This window comes from Plecotus auritus (genome assembly GCF_963455305.1).
Source record: "Plecotus auritus genome assembly, chromosome: 8".
Classification (NCBI taxonomy): Eukaryota; Metazoa; Chordata; class Mammalia; order Chiroptera; family Vespertilionidae; genus Plecotus; species Plecotus auritus.
Window position 1 is genome coordinate 60,137,809 of NC_137782.1, and position 11,917 is coordinate 60,149,725.

The 11,917-nt window shown below is 42.6% G+C and overlaps 1 long non-coding RNA gene across 1 annotated transcript; it reads left to right on the forward strand.

Moving 5' to 3' along the window:
- Nucleotides 1-21: 21 nt before the first annotated feature.
- Nucleotides 22-8,304, forward strand: LOC308256395. The gene is made up of 4 exons (XR_013961454.1): nucleotides 22-140; nucleotides 1,177-1,249; nucleotides 5,184-5,367; nucleotides 5,788-8,304. It is a non-coding gene; the product is annotated as an uncharacterized lncRNA (long non-coding RNA).
- Nucleotides 8,305-11,917: the final 3,613 nt, after the last annotated feature.

Consider the following 11,917-nt stretch of genomic DNA (forward strand, 5'->3'; position numbering starts at 1 on the left):
AGTGACGGAAGGGACAATCTTGGAAAGGGGAGCGACACGAGCGCGAGGCGGCGCTGTGGAGGCTGAAGAATGGAAGGGAGAGCGGAGGTTGGAGTTGAGCGTCTCCCAGTTCGCCACAGCTCATCCATTCGAGCAGCGGGGTAGAACACGACCCTGCCTTTCTCCAGGCGTCCTTTCTAGCCCAAACTTTGCTCCCCGGGAGCCTCACGCTGCCTCTTATTATGTAGCCCCTGCTCGTTTTCTCCTTAACTCTACTAATACATGTTCCGTAGGCCCTTGTTCAGGATGCTAACTCTTGTCTGTAATAACTTAGTGTCTCATCTTGCCCAGCACCCTCTTTTGGCAAGTGAGCCCTGAGACCCAAAAAGGAGAAATGATTTTCTAAGCTGTAGAGCAAATTGGAACCAGCTGAGGACTCCTCACGGGGTTGAAGTGGAGAAAGTACTTCGATAGATATCAGAATATCTGTAGTGTCCTCAATATGTGCTAGGTCAGTGGTCCACAAAGTGTGTTTCTGGACCAGCAGAGCCACATCACCTGGAAAACTGACTAGAAATGTAAATTCTCGGACCTCAGAAATTCGGGGGGCGGGCCTGTAGTCAGCGTTTTGATAAGCCCTCCAGGCGGTGCCCCGTGCACTGTGCTACACCCTCAGTTGAGACCGAGACACAACACTTGTGTGCAGGGGACTTATGGAGGCAAAGTTAAGTTGCCCAGAATCATTCAACTAGTACCTGGGTTTGTCTGACTTTAAAATTTGAACTTTTAACCCTACGCTTTAAGTTTTAAAAAATAACAATAAGGTCAAAACAGCCTTTGCATACCTGTTAACATTCATTCACTGTAGTTCTCCACCTTAGGTAGCAGCACAATCTCCTAGAGAGCTTTTTCAGAATTCCGTAGCTGGGGTTTTGCACCACAATCTAACCCCAAGATCCTGTTTGAGGAGGTTGAGTGGAGCTGGACCCCAAAGGTGCTACATGACGGCAATTAGACATTACTCTGTCTGGACCTGACCTGGGTGTACACCTTTATCCTTACTTGCCCATGGATCTTGTTCTTTTGGGCCCTACCTCTTTTCTGAACCCCTTTCCCTCCCATATGCAAACTATGGTGAAGCCTAACAAGCTCACTCCAGTCAGAAAGTGTACCATTGGCATAAAACTTCTTTTACAGGCTCCCTGGTGAGACAGACTGACCCCTCTCAGAGAATACTGGAAGACTAGCCCATGGTCAAATACAAAAAAAGGTAAGTTTTCAGTCTGCTGGGTTTGATGGTACAGGTTTATTTTGTGATGGGAGTTAAGGAAGACAGCTCTGCAGGAAGAGTAGGAGTTATGAAGGGGAAGACAGGGGGGAAGAGCAGAGAACATTTCAGAAGATAAAACCATGAGGGTTAATGATAAGGAATAAAGCCACAAATGAGAAAGAGAAGGGAGGGTCATGTTGAGAAATTTGTTTTTATCCCAAAGGGGAGGAGGAAGCCTAAAGGACTTTAGCTTTCTGGTTTGCATCTTAAGCAGGATCACTCTGGCTCAGTTTGGAGGACTGGATCAGAGTGAGAGACTAAAGACTGAAAGTTATTCAGGTGAGATTTAGTGGGGCACTGAAGATGGAGAAAATTGGAATAAAATGGAGTTAATTTTTTTTTAACTTAAAAATTGTTTATGTTGCTGTAAAATATACATAACAAAATTTACCATTTTTCGATATATAGTTCAGTGGCACAGTGAAGTATATTCACTTTGTTTTGCAGCCATCCCTACCATCCATTTTAAGAACCTTTCATCTTGCAAAAGTGAAACTCTGTACCCTCTAATCTGTTAACTCCCCATTTTTCCCATCCCCCAACCCCTGGCAATGACCGTTCTACTTTCTGTCTCTGAATTTGACTAAGTACCTTATAAGAGTGGAATCACACAGTATTTGTTCTTTTCTGATTGGCTTATTTCTTAGCATAACATCTTCAAGGTTCATACATGTTGTAGCATGTGTCAGAATTTCTTTTTTTAAAATATGTTTTTATTGATTTCAGAGAAGAAAGGAGAGGGAGAGAGAGATAGAAACATCAATGATGAGAGAGAATCATTGATAGGCTGCCTCCTGCATGCCGCTCACTGGGCATGGAGCCCACAACCCAGCATGTGCCCTGACTGGGAATTGAACCTGACCTCCTGGTTCATAGGTCAATGCTCAACCACTGAGCCATGCCAGCTGGGCCAGAATTTCCTTTTTAAGGCTGAATAATAACTTTGTTAAATTTTGTTAAATATCCATTGTATGTATATACCACATTTTGCTTAACTACTGAGGGACACTTGGGCTACTTCCACCTTTTTGCTGTTGTGAATAATTTGTCATGTCCATGCTTTCAGTTCTTTTGGTGTATACCCAGAGTTGAATTGAGTTGAATTGCTGGATTACATGACAGTTCTATTTTAAACTTTTTGAGTAACCTTCATACTGTTTTTACCTGAGGAAATTTTTCCATTGATTTTTTTTTTTTTTTTTTTTTTTGAGAATGGAAGGGAGGAGGAGAGACAGAGAGGACAGAGGGAGAGAGAAACATCATGCCTCTCACATGTCCTCCAACAGGGGTGGGGACCCAGCCTGCATCTGAGGTATGTGCCATTGACCAGATTCAAACCCACAACCCTTCAGTCTGCAGGCAGATACTCTAACCACTGAGCCAAAACGGCTAGGGCTCAATACTATTTTCTATAGCAGCTGCACCATTTAAATTCTAACCAACAGTGCACAAGAGTTCCAGTTTCTTTTTATTTTCTATTTTTATTTTTTTTTATTTTTTTTAATATATTTCTTTATTGATTTCAGAGAGGAAGGGAGAGGGATAGAGAGACAGAAACATCAATGATGAGAGAGAATCATTGATCGGCTGCCTCCTGCACGCCCCCTATTGGGGATCGAGCCCACAACCCGGGCATGTGCCCTTGGCTGGAATCGAACCTGGGACACTTCAGTCCGCAGGCCGACACTCTATCCACTGAGCCAAACCGGCTAGGGCAAGAGTTCCAGTTTCTCTACATTCTTGCCAACACTTGTTTTCTCTATTTTTAAAACAAGCGCTGTGAAGTGGTATCTCCTTGTGGTTTTAATTTTTATTTCCTTACTGATTAGTGATGTTGAGCATTTTTTCATGTGCTTGTTGCCTATTTGTATATCTTTGGAGAAATATTTGTTACAGACTTTTGTCCACTTTTGAGTCTGGTCATTTGGTTTTTTGCTGTTGAGTTTTAGGAGTTCTGTATGTATTCTGGGTATTTAATCCCTTATCATGTATGTAATTGGCAAATATTTTCTCTCATTCTGTGGATTGCTTTTTTACTCTGTTGATATTGTCTTTTTATATACCAAAGCTTTTAATTTTGATGAAGTCCAGTTTGTATAATTTGTTATTGTTCCTGTGCCTTTGGTGCCATGTACAAGAAATCATTGCTATATCCAATGTCATCAAGCTTTTCATCTATTTTTTTCTCAGAGTTTTAGTTTTAGCTCTTATGTTTAGGTCTTTGATCCATTTTGAGTTAATTTTTTTTAAAATATATTTTTTATTGATTTTTTACAGAGAGGAAGGGAGAGGGATAGAGAGTTAGAAACATCGATGAGAGAGAAACATTGATCAGCTGCCTCCTGCACACCCCCCACTGGGTATGTGCCCGCAACCAAGGTACATGCCCTTGACCGGAATCGAACCTGGGACCCTTGAGTCCGCAGGCCCATGCTCTATCCACTGAGCCAAACTGGTTAGGGCTGAGTTAATTTTTTAAATTTATTTTTCAGTTATAGTTGACATACAATATTATATTCATTTCTAATGCCTAGTCAGGGATGGGCAAACTTTTTGACTTGAGGGCCACAATGGGTTCTTAAACTGGACCGGAGGGCCGGAACAAAAGCATGGATGGAGTGTTTGTGTGAACTAATATAAATTCAAAGTAAAGGAGCGGAGGGGAGAGCAAGAGAACCCTCCGCTCTTTCGGCTCCGCAGGCCGGATAGAACAGCCGAACGGGCCGTATCCAGCCCGCGGGCCGTAGTTTGCCCACAGCTGGCCTAGATACTTATATTCTTTTTTTTTTTTTAATATATTTTTTATTGATTTTTTACAGAGAGGAAGGGAGAGGGAGAGAGAGTTAGAAACATCGATGAGAAAGAAACATCGATCAGCTGCCTCCTGCACACCCCACTCTGGGGATGTGCCCGCAACCAAGGTACATGCCCTTGACCGGAATCGAACCTGGGACCTTTGAGTCCGCAGGCCGACGCTCTATCCACTGAGCCAAACCGGTCAGGGCAATACTTATATTCTTTATGAAGTGATCACCCTGATAAATCTAGTGCCCATCTGGCACCATACATAGTTATTGCAATATTATTGACTATATTCCCTATGCTGTACTTTACATCCCTTTGACTATTTTTATAACTAGCAATTTGTGCTTCTTAGACAGAAAACCAACCCTTTTGAGAATTAATTTTTTAATAAGGTGTTAGGTCAGTTTCCAATTTCACTCTTTTATATGTGGATATCCAGTTTCCCCACCACCATTTGTTAAAAAGATGTTCCTTTCCCCATCAAGTGGTTTTGACACCCTTGTTGAAAATCATTTTGATACTGAACAAAGTCAGTCGGTCCCTTGCCTGCCTGTGGCACCAGAAAAGCCAAAGTCTGAGGCAACAAGTTTTTCGCAAAAAGAAGGATTTGTCAGGCAACCAGACAAGGCTCAAAAGTCTCCCAGATCTAGGGTTCAGGACAGGTTTTTAAGGGATTAGGAGCAAGTTCCAATTAATTAGAACCTTGGAACTTTGCCGCTTATGGTAAGGGTTCCAGTGTTCAAGTTCCTATCATGTCCCCATCCTTTGGTTCTGGGTGCAGCTTGAGGACAGAGGTGGCATGTGTGCAGTGCTCTCTGTAAACTGACTCAAGGATTGCATTAATCATGGATCTGCTTTAAGGGAGCAGAACCAATTTTAGGCTGTCAGGTGATTTGTGTGCTGTTTCAATTTGACCATACTACCGTGTTTCCCCAAAAATAAGACATCCTCCGAAAATAAGACCCACTTACAGGTTTCCTTCTGAGTGAAATATAAGGCATCCCCCGAAAATAAGGCCCCCAGGCTCTGTCTCAGAATGAAAATTAATTTACCGTAAACTGGTCGCTAGGGCCGCCCCGACTGGCGTCTAGCAACCAGTGATGTTACGCGGAGTCCTGACGTCACTGCTGTGTGGAGGTGGAGCGGAGGAGGTCGGAGTGAGCGGTGAGCGCGGGGCGGGAGAGAGGAGGAGACTTTCGCAGATGCATGTAGAAGAACAGGAGGATTAGAGCGGACGGGACGCGGTGAAGGTGGTGAGTGCTGGTCTGTCTCTGGTGACACTACTTGATGCTCGCGGCCGCCTTCATGATGACTGAAGGTTCTCAGTCAGTGGCAGACCCTGCTCCAGCCCAGATCCAGGCCCCAGCAAGCCCAGTGACAGTCCCCAGGCAGGCCCCAGGGGGTAAATGTCTGATAAAGGGGTAGGGGGGATGTCTGGTGAAGGTGTTCAGTGGCACAGGGGTGGGGGTAGGGGGATCACTTAAAATGACACAGGAGGATCAGAGGGGACAATCAAAATGACACAGGAGGATCAAAAGGGGTTACTAAAATGGTAATCCCCCCTCTGATTCTCCTGTGCCATTTTGATTCCCCCCTCTGATCCCCCCTGTGTCATTTTGAGTGATCCCCCTCCCCCCACCTTGATACCCCAATTCCTTTTTTTTTACCCCTAGAAATGAGCGCAAAAAGAAAAAGCTACTCCGTGGAGTACAAGAAAGGAATCGTGGAACACTCTTGGGGCCAAAATCTTACTGCTTTCTGCAAAGAGAAGATGTTGAGGATCCGATTGGTCCAAAAATGGCGAGCAGAGTATGGTAACCTCATTGAACAAGTGGACAAGGGAAATGCTAAAAAGCGCAAGTGTGGATCAGGTCGGCAACCATTATTTTCCAAGCTGGAAGACCTGATCTGTGAATGGGTTGTTGACAGGAGAGCAAAGGCTTTGGTTGTGAATAGGGCTCAGATTCAAGAATTTGCCCTTGCAATGGCACCACAGTTTGACATAGCCCCCGAAGACTTCAAAGCATCACAACACTGGCTGGATAATTTCCTTCAGCGAAGTGAACTGTCTTTAAGAAGATCTACAACATTGTGTAGGTTGGAAGATATTCAAGTTATTAAGCGAGCACTTGCATTCAAGTCCTTTATTGATGATGCTGACTTCTCTAAATACAGTCTTTCCAACATGATTGCTATGGATGAAACTGCAGTGTTTATGGGCCAATCATCTCAAACAACAATTGAACAGTGGGGTGCCTCCTTAGCGTACATTCCCTCCACTGCTTACGAAAGTGCACGTTTCCTGTATTTTGGCAATTCGTCTGGATGGCACTAAAATCCCACCTTTAATCATTTCTAAGGGCAAGAAGGAAAAGATTGAACGTGTTTTGGGCATTTTTATTCCTGAAACTGAAAAAGCCTGGGCCATACAAGCAGTTATAAGGAAGTGGGTCGATTTAATGCTGCCGCTTGTTATACGAGGGAGCCAAAGAGGTCTGCTAGTCTGGGATGCAGCCAGCACTCACCACGCTAAAGACATGAAGACATTTCTTCACGAAAGAAAAATAGATCAGATAATGATTCCCGCAGGAATGACAGCCTATCTCCAGACTCTTGATATTGCAATAAACAAGCCATTCAAAGACAATTTGCGCATGGAAATTAATGACTACATTGAAAATAGAATGAAGAGAAATCAGCGTGGAAACTTTGTGAAACCTAAACTGCAAGAAGTTGTGACTTGGGTGAAGAATTCATGGGAGAAAATCACTGACAGTTGCATTGCAAATGCACTGCGAGCAGGCTACCTTGACAAGAAGTACTCATTTAAAGACAGTGCTATTGCTAAACATGAGAGATTTGGTCCACTGATTCTGAAAGAAATGGAGTCACAAGAAATTCACCAGGAAATTCAGGAATTGGATTGTTATGATGATGTTCCAGAAGATGATGACATGATTGTCATTGAATAAATGAGTAAATTCTTGATACTGTAGGATTCACAGTTTGTCTGGTTTGTGTTGACAACTACTGTACTACCGTACCGTATACAGGTAATAAATTTCCTTTATTTTCATTTAACAATAAATGTGTACCGTATTCTTCTTCATGGAAAAATAAGACATCCCCTGAAAATAAGACCTAGCGTGTCTTTGGGGGCAAAAATTAATATAAGACACTGTCTTATTTTCGGGGAAACACGGTAGTATGTGCGAGGGCTCATTTCAGGGCTGTCTATTCTATTCCACTGGTGTATTCGTCTGTCTTTATGCCAGTACCACATGGTTTTGATTAACATAGCTTTGTAGTATGTTTTGAAATTAGAAAGTGTGAGTCCTGTAACATTGTTCTTCTTTTTCAAAATGTTTTGGTTGTTGGGGGTTACTTAAGATTCCATATGAATTTTAGGATGAGTTATTCTGTTTCTGTAAAAAAAAAAAAAGTCACTGGGATTTTGATAGAGATTGAAATGAACCAATAGATTGCTTTGGGTAGTGGGTAGTATTGATATCTCAGCAATATCAAGTCTTCCAATCTGTGAAAGCAAAATGTTTTTCCATTTATTTGTATCTTCTTCAGTTTTGTTCAGTAATGTTTTGTAGTTTTCAGTATATATAACTTCCACCTCCTTGGTTAAGTTTATTCTTAAGTATTTTTTTCTTTTTGATCCTATTTTATTTTATTTTGTTGTTAATCTTCACCCAAGGATATTTTTTCCATTGATTTTTAGAGAGAGTGGAAGAGAAGGGGAGATACAGAGAGAGAAACATTGATGTGAGAGAGACACATTAATTGGTTGCTTCCCACACACCCTGGCCCAACCCTGGGCTGGGGATGGAGCCTGCAACTGAGGTACATGCCGTTGACCAGAATAGAACTCGTGACCCTTTAGTCTGTGAGCCAACACTCGTAACCACTGAGAAAAACCAGCTATTTATTTATTTATTTACTTTTTAATGTTTTTATTGATTTTTTGAGAGACAGGGAGAGCGAGAGATAGAAACATAGATGAGAAACATCTACCAGCTGTCTCCTGCATGCCCCCTACTGGAGATGGAGCCCGCAACGTGGGCATGTGCCCTGACTGGGAGTCGTACTGGTGACCTCTTGATGTATGGGACAATGTTCAATCTACTGAGCCAAACTGGCCGGGCTAATGCTATTTTAAATAAAATTATTGTCTTAATTTCCATTTTGTACTGTTCAGTATTATTGTGTAACTGATTTTGTATCCTACAACTTTGCTGAATTCATTTATTAGTTTAACAGTTTTGTGTGTGTGTGTGTGTGTGTGTGTGTGTGTGTGTGTGTGTTCTTTAGGGTTTTCTACATCTATGATCATATCATCTGCAGAGATCATTTTATCCCCCAACTCCCAAAAAGAGTTAATTCTTTATGTCATAATGTGAAGCTCTGACCTTAACTCTGAGATTCATTAAATTTGTGTTTTCATGGGAGGAGGGTGTAACAGAAAGTCATATTTGGAAGGGACCTCAGATTCTACACTCCTGCCCAAGATCATATAGCAAGTTAGAGGTTCAACAGGCAATCGAAATGTGATCTGTGTTTTCCTCTTAGCTTTCTAGGAGCAGAAAAAGCCAAGTGGAGGAGCTGTGGTGGAGAGCCCTTGTCTAGTAGGTTATCTGTAGGACAGTGCCTTGTTCCCTTTTTGCTTTCACCCAAGGTTTTCCTTCTCTTAGGAAGTAGGGAATCTGGCTGAATCCCAGTGCATCCATCTGGTTAAAATAAACATACTGGGTGGTCTAATATGGAAAAGAACTTGATGAAGTCAGATTTGGAAGTGAGAGAGACATTTGAAATTAGGAAAAATTTGCCCTTGTCAGATTGGGGCTTCTTAGCACCACGCAAACATATGATCTAAGCCTTGGAGTGAGTATAGACATACCCTTGAGATCTTGTTCCAGAGCACCACAACTCACAATAAAATGAGTTGTAATCTTATTGCTAGTGGAGGGTCTTGCCTTCAATTTGTAAGAAACGCGGCATCTGTGAAGCTCAATAAAGCAAAGCGCAATAAAGTGAGGTATACCTCTGTGTCTTCTCAGCTGAATGCCTCTATACTATTGCCAGCTGCTGGTAGTAGGATTTGGAGAGAAAGGTATGCTCTAAACAGGTCCTCAAACTTTTTTTTTTTTAAAATATATTTTATTGATATTTTACAGAGAGGAAGGGAGAGGGATAGAGAGCTAGAAACATTGATGAGAGAGAAACATCGATCAGCTGCCTCCTGCACACCTCCCACTGGGGATGTGCCCGCAACCAAGGTACATGCCCTTGACCGGAATCGAACCTGGGACCCTTCAGTCCACGGCCAATGCTCTACCCATTGAGCCAAACTGGCTAGGGTACTTATGTAATTAAAATGATAGTCTCAGAGGCGGTACTTTCAGCTCCATAGACTCCTGAGGGGCTTAAGGGGAAGTCAAAGGTTTGAGGAGACTACTTCGTAGTACTCTCTTCCTCTCACCTCTTTACTTTGAAAGATAAGATGCTGTGTTCCCAACTCAGCAGTTTTCTAGGGATAAATCAGTGTCCTGATTATAAGTGATGGGGGCTCTGGAGCAATAGCATGAGACTCTCCTGTGGCATCAGTGAGTAGTGCAAATTCCTGGGCTCTCTGGGGGTGAGGTCTGGGAATTTTGCAGCTTTGTAACCTCTCCTGATGATCTTGATGCATATTTGTAACCTCTCCTCATGATCTTTTTTTTTTTTTTTTAAATATATTTTATTGATTTTTTTACAGAGAGGAAGGGAGAGGGATAGAGTTAGAAACATCGATGAGAAACATTGATCAGCTGCCTCCTGCACACTCCCCACTGGGTATGTGCCCGCAACCAAGGTACATACCCTTGACCGGAATCGAACCTGGGACCCTTGAGTCCGCAGGCCGATGCTCTTATCTACTGAGCCAAACCGGTTAGGGCTCTCTGATGATCTTGATGCATATTGAGGCTGGAGAACTCTGGGTAATTAGTACCAGTTCTGGCACCTAAATGCTGTGTGGTATGAAGCAAGTTATTTTAACTGTTTTGTTTTACTCTCAGCACAGGGCTGAGAGGCCAGATAATAACAATCGACCTAGGAGGTGAATATTCCCATTTTATTGATAAGGAAACTGAAGTTTGGGGTAGTAAACTGACTTGCCTATGGCCACAACAGCTATTGAAGTGACAGAGCCAGAATTTGAACCCAGGCTTAGATCAGAGATTGCTTTGGAAACCAATAACATTGAGAGCAGTGACTCAATTATTTCCACATGCCCTCTGAGTTTCAGACCTTTTCCTCTATAGCTCCAGCATGGTGAGGTTACAGCCAGAGATGTGGGCCCTGTCTTCTGGGAGCCTTCACATTATCAGCTTCCAAACTGGAGTCTATGTTTTAAATCCAGAGTTCTGATTCCTACCCTAGATATTCCTATTTATGAGGCTGAGTTGGAGAAGTTTCCCAGTGAATTCCATGGAGCAATTACCACTTTCAAGAACAGTGGGGAGGAAGAGGCCTTCCTTTACCATTAATCTAAAGGAACTTCCCCATTGTCTGTCCTTAACTACCCCCCTTTTATACTGTTGTATACAGGGTCTACATTTACATTGATACCCAAGGACTTGAAGCATCACACTGGCCCCTTTGTTGAGAATAGGGACATAAAGAGGGGGTCTGGTAATATATAGCCAACCCAACATCAGGACTTGAGACCAGAGAGTAGAAATGCATTTAAAAGCTATTTCTTCAATGAGATTGTTACAGGAAAGGTAGGTGTTCTTATATAACACTTCTAGCTTCAGGGAAGAGGGGCCCTAGCCACGCTATTCCTGCCAACTTTCATTACCTAAGTGCCTACTCACCCAGAGCTCATCAATTTGAAGCTCAATGCAGAAGACACTTTGGTTTCATTCTTTGAATTTGTAAGCCATCTCTCCCGAGGCAGATGAACCACTCAGTGACTTCCCCTTTTATGGGAATATTGCTTCTCAGATGTAAAATGAGAATGAAACTTACTTTGAAGAGCACTTCTAGCATGTTCCTAATATGCCAAGCCTCAGGACTAAGTGTCCAATTTGAGAGATATTGACAGAGGGAAGTGGCGAAACCAGGACCTTGGGTGAATGAATGGCTAAATTGGGGCTCTTTAATCTCCAGAACTTGAGCAGTGAAGTTGTCTCCAAATTCCTAAAGGAGCATGACCTGTGGGAGATTTGATATCCTTCATCCAGTTGTACTAGAGAGAAATCAGAAAAGCCTATTTGGTTCAGTAGTCAGAAGAAATTTCTAGTGCTTAGCCCCGTGGTCGGCAAACTGCGGCTCGCGAGCTACAGGTGGCTCTTTGGCCCCTTGAATGTGGCTTTTCCACAAAATACCATGGCCTGGGCGAGTCTATTTTGAAGAAGTGGTGTTAGAAGTTTAGTTTAAAAAATTTGGCTCTCAAATTTCAATTGTTGTACTGTTGATATTTGGCTCTGTTGATTAATGAGTTTGCCGAACACTGGCTTAGCCCAAATCATGTTAGATAGCTGGATGCCAGTAGGCTGAGTTGCCCAATACTGGTTCAAGTAAGGTCTGGGTAAAACTCAAGGTAACTTCAAACAAGGCAGACTTGAATTCATATCCTAGGCTCCCTTTCTGTAAATACTAATCCCACACCAATAGGTGGGTAAATAACAAATCCCTAGTTTCTTTACCTATGAGAAGGGCATCTCACTTCTTGTGTTTGCATACAGAAATTAAGAGAATGAACAGAGCAGAGACCCAGGGATATGGCAAGACTGTTTACTACTCTTGCAG